General features: G+C 41.0%; 1 pseudogene; it reads right to left on the reverse strand.

Moving 5' to 3' along the window:
* Positions 1 to 8,916: 8,916 nt before the first annotated feature.
* Positions 8,917 to 9,496, reverse strand: LOC110551572 (high mobility group protein B1-like; annotated as a pseudogene).
* Between the last annotated feature and the right edge of the window lie 456 nt (positions 9,497 to 9,952).

Genomic DNA, 9,952 nt, shown 5'->3' on the forward strand with positions numbered 1-9,952 from the left:
GTTAGGTTAGTTTTGTGCTGTTGAAGGAATCTTTGCCTACCAAGACCACCAAGTGTTTCCTTAAATTATCTCTGGGATTTGTGATTGCTACATCTCTGACTTTTAGACCTGCAATCCATCTGTGATTGATTTTTTGTTTTTGTGTGAAGTGAAGTGAGGTCAACTTTCATTGTTTTCTAAATGGATATCCAAGTGACTCAGCACCATTTAAAAGTGAAGCTAATCCTTTCTTACCGTAATATAAATCAAGTGACCGTGTATGAATGCATGGGCTTGTTCTTGGCGTCTGTTCTTCACCTGTTAATTATTACATCAGTAACCCCTGGGCTTAATTCTTAAAACTTTATTATATCTTGGTAATTGAGAGGGAAGATTGCCCAACTGCTTTATTTATGTTTGTTTTAGCTGTTTTTGTCTGTTGTCTTTTATAAAAATTCAAATGGTTAAGTTAGGTACACACACTCACACACATGGGAGAGAGAGGGAGAGTGAGATCTGGGGATTTGCTTGCGGTTACATTGAAAACAGAATTTAACTGAGTTTAGGAAGAATTGATATGATAAATACGTTGGTGCATTTAGGTCTTTATTTCAGCAATGTTATTTTTATCATTTCGTGTAAGGAAGGTTTATTTTTTTTTGGAAAGGGACAGTTTATTATGGAAAAGAAAGCATCCCCAAGAACAGGAATGCGATGGTGAGCTGAGAACAAAGCTTTGCTTCTTCTAGTCTCTCCATATTTCAAACGCAGAGACATTTAAAGTCACAGCCAAGTTCTCAACCTTGGCAGCCTTGTTTTAATCTTACTTCTGTTTTCCTAGCTCGCCAGCATTCCTATCTTTGCAGTGTAGCCCTTCAGTTGACCCTTCCAATAGAAATGGATAGCACACACTTGCAATTGCATGGGAAGTAGAGGTAGGAGGCTCAGGAATTCAAGGCTACCTTTGGCTACATAAGCTCGAGTCCAATTTCAGACATGTGAAACCTTGTCTTAAAAACCAAAACCAATGACGAAATAAAACAAGCCCACACTCTCTGGGGTTCTTTTCGTTTCAGTTTTTGGCTTGGCTATTGCACTTTCTCTGGTTAGCTTTGATGTTTTTAAGAAGGCATTTGAAAATTTTTAAAGTAGCAGTTCATCCTGCATTTTTCAATTTGTATTCAGTGGTAAGATAAGTGTCAACTGCCTCATTGGCTAGTGTAGAAGCAGACCTCTCCCAAAGCAGCTTTGGGAGAGAGAGGATGTGAGACCTCAGGATTAAGCTCTTACATTTGTTTGGTTGGGAGAAGAGAGATGAGTTGTGGGTAAATGTGTCTGGAAAGGCAGGTCAGGACAATCACTGCTTTTTGCTGTGTTCTGGGGTTGGAATGATTATGGTCAAAGCCTAAATTCTAGAACTGTTTGTACTGGCAATGAGAATAAAAAAAAATACTCCTGTGTGTGCAGGGAAACTCTTATTTACACTAAACATTGCATTTTGTAGTAAACACAATTTATTTATTATTACCCCAACAACCATTTCTTCCTTCAAGTCACCATTGTTATTTTGAAGACCTAAGGCGGTAGGACATAGATGTCAGTTATGGATGACAGTCTAAGTTGGATGACAGAGACAAGTAGACACAGTCACTGTAGAGAAGGCATTTCATGTTGCTGGACCAGGAATTCATTTCCTTGTTTTATAAGATTTGCTAAGTCACATCTAAACATGGTTTGGCCAACATAAATACCTGTATTTTGGTATATACTCAATTAGGGTGTGGTTTAGTATAATTCTGACTGTGTTTCCCGTGTGTAATTCTGGTGGAATTCCATTTGACAATCCTGAAAGACCTGCGTTAATTATATTGTATTTTTCTTTAAATGTTTCTCTTCCCCTGCCCTGTGCTTTCGCTCCATCAAAAATCCAACCCAACCAAACGGAAACTACCACCACAACAAAAGCATACAAACATCGATTCCGTAAGAAGCATTACTCCTTCAAAAAGTTACCTTGGGGTGGGGGGAGCTGAAAGAGAAAATCTGTTTTCATGGCATATGGAGATAAAGGATGGACAATCAATTTCAACTTTCACAAGATTATGGCTGAGCCTCTTGGGAACCCCATCTCTTTTCTGTGATGCAGGGACACTTGGGTGCTGTCTCCTAGAGTTCCTCTGCTCTTCAGTAGTCTAGGGCTTTGTCTTCAATCATCTAGTAAGGAAATATTGGCAAAGAACTACATATGCATTTCCTATGACGTGGTGCTTTGCTCTGCTATTACGGGCTTTAGTTTTAATGGGAATGTCAATAAAACGACTGCTATCAAGTTAAAAACAGTTGGTTTGGGGTAGTACTAATTGCACATATCAGGGCTATCTGGCTGATATACCTAGGGATTCTTTACATGAAGTCCAACCTGAAGACTGTTCATCCTGCGAAGACTCATTTGACTAGATCTGTTCCTGACTTAGGATATTAGAAATGCATATTTGATAAACAGTTATCAATATAATGCACCATAGATTTAGAGCAGGTAAAACTTGATTTTGGTGCTAAGAACAATTTTAATAGAATTTAACTGTCAGATACAGAAATAACTGAAATGATGGCGAAGACCACAGACATCTCAGGTAAACGCGAAGCCTGTGCTTGTGAAAGGGATTCCCTCCCCCACATCTACTTCAGAAGTTAATTTAATTAAATGGGCAAAACCTTAAGTGAAATTGATTTTGTATACTACACTCGATTGCCCAAGACAATCCCTCTGCTTTATGTGGTGGTGAATACCTATAAGACAGTCTAGAGAAACAAAGCATTTATATTCCTGACTGGTATAAAAGGAATACAAATTTTGTTGGGTTTAAAAAAAATAACATATTTTCCAGTCACATGTTAGAAAATATGCTATTTTATGCTACTGGTTTGCAATTTCAATAAAAGTTGACTAAATTCTGGATGTGCTTTGTATTTGCTATTATTCCTTGTAGAATATTTCCAAATAAAGGTTGTCAGCATTGAAGACTGAGCAAATGCCATCAGGAGGAAGAGAGACATGGTTTTCGATTGAAGGGCCTCCGGTGAGAGAATATCAGAAGCCCTAACCTGTAACCTTGAGACCAAAGCACTAAAGACATGCGAATAAGTCAAAACAGTGGTAAAAATATCAAATTATAGATTCCTTGGAATAACACAGCATGCAATTGTCAAAACATGACAGGTGTTTCTGTTGCACTATATTGGGATAGCTCGAGGCAGTAGGAATCGTATTCATTTTAATTGAAATCAGATGTTCAAGGTTTCCAGCCAGTGCATTATAAACAAAAAGTTTGTTTCCGTAGCACTTGATTAAATTGGTTCTAGAAGGGGAAAGTTGGATTTTTAAGTGCTGAAAGCAGCCCTGTAAGGGATGTAGGGAACTGAACAGCAGTTTCAGGATATGTGTATCACTATTAGTTAGGATGGTAAACCTATATTTTAGACACACACAACTAACTAGTATTTTCTTCTCTACACTGCCTTCCAATGATCTCTCATTTCTTTAAGGAGAGCTGGGCACAGTACAATTAGAGAATCATAACAGAATGTCTTCTCTTGCTACCAAATTTCCTGAGTTTGCCTAAAGGATGCGTTGATGTGTGTTACTAGAGGAGGGAGGGATGAGCCAATAGAGTCTGTCATGGTTGCTAACAGTCATGCTCCCCAGCTCTGTGGATACAGAGATGGCCAAGGCGTTATGCTTGTCTTCATGGGGCCATGACTAGTTAGGATGTGAAATGTGTTAGTGAACAGTTGTGTTCACAGTATCGTTTCGGGCACTACAGAAGAGGTTTGTAGAGACAGGGACATGTGGGATGGGAAAGGAGTAGGTAGAGATGGGAGATGGCAGATGGGAAGAAACAAGGAGGGCAGAGAGAGAGGCGTTTCTTCAGTTTAATTCTTAAATTTCAGCAAGTGTTCACTAGGCTGGGGGGGGAGGGATGCAGGGAGAGCATTTGTCTTCTAGATTCTAAGTACATACAGAGACCTGGAAGTGGCTGACAACTCAGCACATACCTGGGATTCTGGGAAAAACTCATGAAATGCAGCATATCTTCTTTGGTACGTAAAAGTATACAGGCAGGATGGAAGGAAGCTTGGCTTAAAATTCACACCCAACGTGCTTTTAACTTAAAGTAGGCAGACCTGTCCCTGTAAGTTCATTTTACAGAGGAATTCCACACCCCCCCCATCTCCAGGCTTGGAGAGTCCCACTTACTAGTAAGTGGTAGAATACAATCTCTTTCCTTCCAGAGTCGGCAATTCTCCTTTCCGTCTGTTATTGAGTCCCTAGGGAACAGAGGAATGAAAATGGATATGATGGGGCTGAGCAAAGGTGATAAGTGAAAGGAATGGGTCCTGGTGTTGAGGCATGCGTGAGGGACGTAAATCCCAAGACCTGAAGGAGAAAGCATTCGTGCTCAACTTCTTTCCAGATCTCACCTCTCTCCCCAGGCCTGAAGAGCAGCATTTGCTACGACCCCAAAATGTGAAAGTAATATCTGTCTTTCCTCAAGGCCCCAGCCAATTGCTGGTTATGCATTTGCCCACAGTGGCTTTGCCCACAGTGGCTTTGCATTACAAGCTTTTCTGACGTGGAGCACACACTGGAGGTAAGATTCCAGCAACTACCTAGAGGCTCATCATTTTCAACAAGCTTAAATTTCATAACCTCTAGCTCTCACCTCCATTGAAGGAGAAGGAGAAGATGGGTCAGAGAGGTGTTGTGGGAGTACTGTAAATGCACATTTGAATTATTAGCAATGTTCTTTCCAAGATACCACATAGACCTTGGTTAAGGAGAGGGTGGGAAAGATAGGCAAGCAATATATTAGAAAAAAGAGGGCAAAATAAATGAGGTAAAAATCGATGAAGAATGGAGCTAACAACTAATTTTAGGCATTGATTATGTCTTCCTGGAGTCTGTCCTTTAGCTTTGTCCTGTGATTTTAAAGATCCTCATGGTCCTGTGACTTCAGTGAACAGCTACTGGTTGCAGCCTTGAAGGCTGTCAGAAAGGTCCTGGAGGCTTCAGAATTATTGGATCCCTACTTGCTCCGTAGCTGCAGACGGGCACAGCATCAGATCCACACTTCCCGGGGTGGGAATTACCTGAGTGCGTCCCAGGGTCTCAAACAGACCGTAGGATGATGCATCTTAATGTGACTGTAAATCACGTAGGATGCGGGGATGACTCTGAGTCTGGGCCCTCCTTCCACACAGCTTCACTTTGATCAGATCGAAATGTTTCTCCCTGAGGAACAGGACGGTGGGCAAAGGATGGGAGGAGAGCTGCTAGTGTCTCTTGGATTGTCGAGGTTGCTTCCTCTTACCACACTTAGTTTTCAGTGTGTACGCTGAAATCTTTGCTAAATATTGCAGCCGTAGGCCCTACAAGGACCTCCTTTTTAACTCTGAACTTCTCATGAGATACTTTTTGTTTTCTACCTTTTAACTGTGGTGAGCTAAGGAGAGATGATTTCCTCCTCTGTGTGTGTGCGAGCGTGTGCGTTTCTTTTCTTGCTCTGAGTTGCCACTTCTAAAAGGGAACAGAGACAACACTGAGGCATACCTGCAAAGCTTAATTACCCCTTTCCTGTGGTTGTCTCACCTGCCACTGCTATTGGAGCCAGGCTAATTAGTTAGCTCATTCCAGAAATATCCATCCAAATCTGTTTTAGCTAAATCAAAATGTCTTCCATAACACACTTTTCAAGGTGCTGAGAGAACGTTGATCCTAATGTCTCTGTTTCCCCTTGCAGTGTGACTTGAAAAGATGCTATTTTAATCAAATGTACAAAATCACAAAAAAAGAGGAGTCTGTCAAACTATTAAATGCATCAGTGATAGCAAAATAGTTGAATCTGTAGCTGCTAGCTGTGCAGTCCCAGGGTCATTACTTTTGATGAATATTTCCTTTTTAAGAGGCATAGCTAATATAAGCAAATAGAGCAGAGAGGATGGTTAAAATATACCCATAGATTGCCTTTTGTTAAGAGCTTTAACCCTGAAAAAAATCATGTTCATAATCATAGCTCATTATCTTAATTAGATCTGTCCTACATTATCTCACAATTTATTCTCATTACTTCATAGGTGATCAGCCTTTTGAAAGGCATTTGAACAGAATTTGCTGATTTTGATTGTGATAGTGTCTGTCTTCTCTTTCAAACTCTATTTAGATCTTTTGGGTGTAATAATGGTGATGCTATATTTAATTAAAAATTACATTAGAAATATATTAATATTCATTCTGCTGAATGAACACCAGATTAACTCAAGAATTAAAATCTCTGTGATGGCTAATGAGGTGAACTGTGCTGGGATGTTAATAAAAACAGGGATGAATTGTAAAAGTAGCCTATGATCTGAACCTTTTCCTCCTGTTCTTAAGCTCAGTGTTGGGGAAGTGGAGATCTTAAGCAGCAAGTCATCTCAGCATATGCTTCTCTTCTAATGATGCTTCCTGATGTTTGAGATATGACTTCTTAGGATGAAGATTATGTTGCAAAACAAGTGATATCTTCTGTCCTTTTCTGTCTCTTACCTAGGTAGACACAAACATAGCTCTGTTCCAAGGCCTAGTCATTTAAAATGTTTTTGCTTATTTGAAGTAGAAAAATACATATAGCAGCATCATGTTTTTGGTTTGTAATGTAGATTCTGAGGGAAAAATCCACAATTGAAGAAGGCAGGACAGAGAAGCTCTTGGGAAGGAGACAGACAGGAGGAGAGGAAGGAAGAAGGAAGCCACGAAGGGTTAGTGTGGAAAAGGAACCACATGGCCTTGAGGAAGGACTCTGAGAATGTCATGGGAAGAATTGGCCCAGATGAAGAATACAAGGAAGTATTTTGGGATTATGGATGAAAAGTAGCCCACATAGGAATGATTAAAGCAGATGGAATGGGATGGGGCTGGGAGATATGAGATAGTATAGATGGAATTATGTGCCCAGCTCAAGGTGAAATAAGGCAAGTTTTATCATTAAAAGGTTTTTCTCTTTCATGCAGAAGCTAGCCTCGTAGGCCACCAGAGCAGGATAGATAGAGAACATCCCTCATGTCCATCTTTTACTGGCTTGATCCTGTTAAGTGATTCCTGTCAGACAGGTACAAAGGGATTCAGATATATAGAGAAACAGCTATATTACACTGCTTCAAGAAGTCTAAGGGAAGTCCTTGTAGCTCAAAGGACCGATGAACTGGAAGGAAAGCTGAATTGCTGTCACCCTACTCTGGATATGCAGGTACACATGTTGTGCTTTGGAAGCCATGGTATACATTCCTGTTTGGAAAGAAAACAGCTGGAGACACTCAGCAATGAAATACCACAGAAGGCAAGATAACATCTCCCTTGTCACAATGGTCAGTGTTTCTTGATGAGCTCTTAATTTTGACTCCGGAGAAGGCTCTTCAACCACCTGTACTTCACTGGAGTGAGCTATGCCTGCTAAGAGGTCCTTTCTTTTCACTTACTCTCCTCGGGCATATTTAAAGGGGATGGTAGAGAATGTGTTCTCTGTTCTGTATGGTACATAGAATCATCTAGGGTAGCTCTATGTTCAGTTTTGAATGAGTGAGCTTACTAGGCGTACAGCAAGAAAAAGTAAAAGATTAAACAGCAAGTAGCAGACAGGCAGAGCAGCAGATAGAAAGACACGATCAAATCAGGAGTTTACAACTTTCAGATGAGATAACTGGAGGAGACTGAGTGAAAGAGAGCAAACAAGATGACCCTATTGAATTCTGTGCGTACACCAAGCAATAGAAGTCAAGGCTCTCTGCTTGGGTTCCCAGCTGACTTTTTTTCCCATACTTGAGGTTCTCACAGCCCAGTTTCTGTCTCTCCATTCTCACCGCAGGCATTTTCATATCATGAAATAAACAGTAGTAACTATTGGAAATGGTGACTCTTCTAGCTGTTCTCAGGGATACACTATTTTTACCCTTGGGCTCTTTTGTTGTTCTCTCCCCTTGCTGTCACAGGAAGTGGGCGGGGCGGCCCTAGAGACACTTGGGGACAAATCTGTTTGGCTCTGGAACCCAGAGGGAGTGGCAGCCTTGCTTTCAGAGCCAACTTCCCAATGAGCTCAAACAACACATGGCGATTTCCCAATATAACCCTCTTTTGAGGCTGCAGTTTTCTCAGCAAAATCCTGTTTCATGGAGCCTCAGCAGTCAAACAGTTATATTGTAAGTCTTCAAATGTCAGTGACAATCTTTTTTTTTTAATTAAAAAAATGTATTTGCTTAGAAGCATTCAGAATGTCAACAAAGCAGCCTTTTTTTTTGGCAATTACAGAATGGTATTCAGTTAACAGAACGACAATTATCTTTGTGTAAGCTGCATCACAGACAACTGAACAGAAAAAGGAAAGAAAAGTAAAAAGACCCCACCATCCCCATATATAACTAATTTGTGCCGTGGACCAACAAGAATCTGCTTTACCATGTCAATTTACAACCGCCAGGCAAGGTTAGTGGCTGCTAAAAAATACCACCAGGACAGAGCTATCTAAAGACACACTTGGTAGTGTGTTAACTAAAAAAAAGAAAAAAAAAAAAAAAGAGAAAAGACACTGTAAAGTTTAAAAACAGATCTCCCCTACCAGTGGACTTAGAGAGGGGCAGGGAGGAGATGAGGGAGGGTGGGATTGAGAGGGAATGAGGGAGGGGGCTAAAGCTGGGATACAAAGTGAATAAACTGTAATTAATATAAAGAATAAAGTAAAAAAAAACCCAGATCTTTCACAGCCTTACATTTCAATTTTTTGTTTTTTTGAAAGGAGTGAGTTGTGTACAAGGGGTTTAAGTGCTTTATAGACCAAAAATAAATAAATAAATAAATAAATAAATAAATAAATAAATAAAAATAACCAAAACCCTGCTAAAACCAATTTATCCATCCTTCTCCTCCTCCTCCTCCACTTCCTTCTCCTCCTCTTCTTCCTTCGTTTTTTTGCTCTTTTTGTCCTTGACCACCCGTTTTTCACAGTGTCGGGTTTTCTTCTAGCTCTGTAGGCAGCAATACCATTGTTGTTCTTCTCCTTCAGCCTGGCGGCCTTCTTTTGGAGGCTCCTTGTCATCTGCCGCAGTGTTGTCACAACATCACCGATGGATAAGCCAGGATGCTCTGCTTTGATTTTGGGGAGGTGCTCGGAACAGAACAAGAATGCAAAAGGAGGCCTCTTGGGTGCATCGGCGTCCCTAACTTCGGTTTGGTCTGCCCTTTCGGGGGTGGGGGGGATGTAGGTTTGCATTTCTCTTTCATAAGGAGCCTCGGCAGCCTTTGCCATACCTTCAAACGTCCTCTTGTCTTTAGGGACGTGATCTTCCACCTCTCTGAGCACTTCTCGGAGAACTCTGATAAACTGACGGAGGCATCCGGGTGCTTCTTGTGCTCCTCATGGCATGTTTGCACAAGGAACGCGTATGAGAACATTTTGCCTCTCGGCTTCCTGGGATCTCCTTTGCCCATGTTTAGTTGACTTTAGGCCTCTGGCCTGCGCTCTCTTGGCACATTTCACCTTCACCAAGTGCACCCAGAGCCTCCTTCTGAACAGTTATAAAGTGCGTTTTGATGGCTTTCTCTCTTCCATGTATTTCCTTCTCCGCTTGGCGTGGCTCCTTGAGTCTTGAAAAGTTCACTTGCTCACTCTCATCCTTGTCCTAAGCCCCCCTGGCCCCCACAGGCATGTTGTGATTGGTGGAAAAGCCCTTAGATGCATCAAGTCTCAGTGCTTGGAGGCTACAGCAGCACTCACTTTTCTAACTTGCAAGTTTCCCAACAGTATGACAATTTTCACCGCTCTTACTTCTCTTTCCAAATTACTTGAGGTTTTCCTGAGTTTTATGCATTTTTTATAATCTTCTTCGAACACAGGCAACATGACTTTTAAATACTCTTCTTCTAGTCCATGTGCCCCGTATTCTA

Source organism: Meriones unguiculatus, chromosome 21 (assembly GCF_030254825.1).
Source record: "Meriones unguiculatus strain TT.TT164.6M chromosome 21, Bangor_MerUng_6.1, whole genome shotgun sequence".
Lineage (NCBI taxonomy): Eukaryota > Metazoa > Chordata > Mammalia > Rodentia > Muridae > Meriones > Meriones unguiculatus.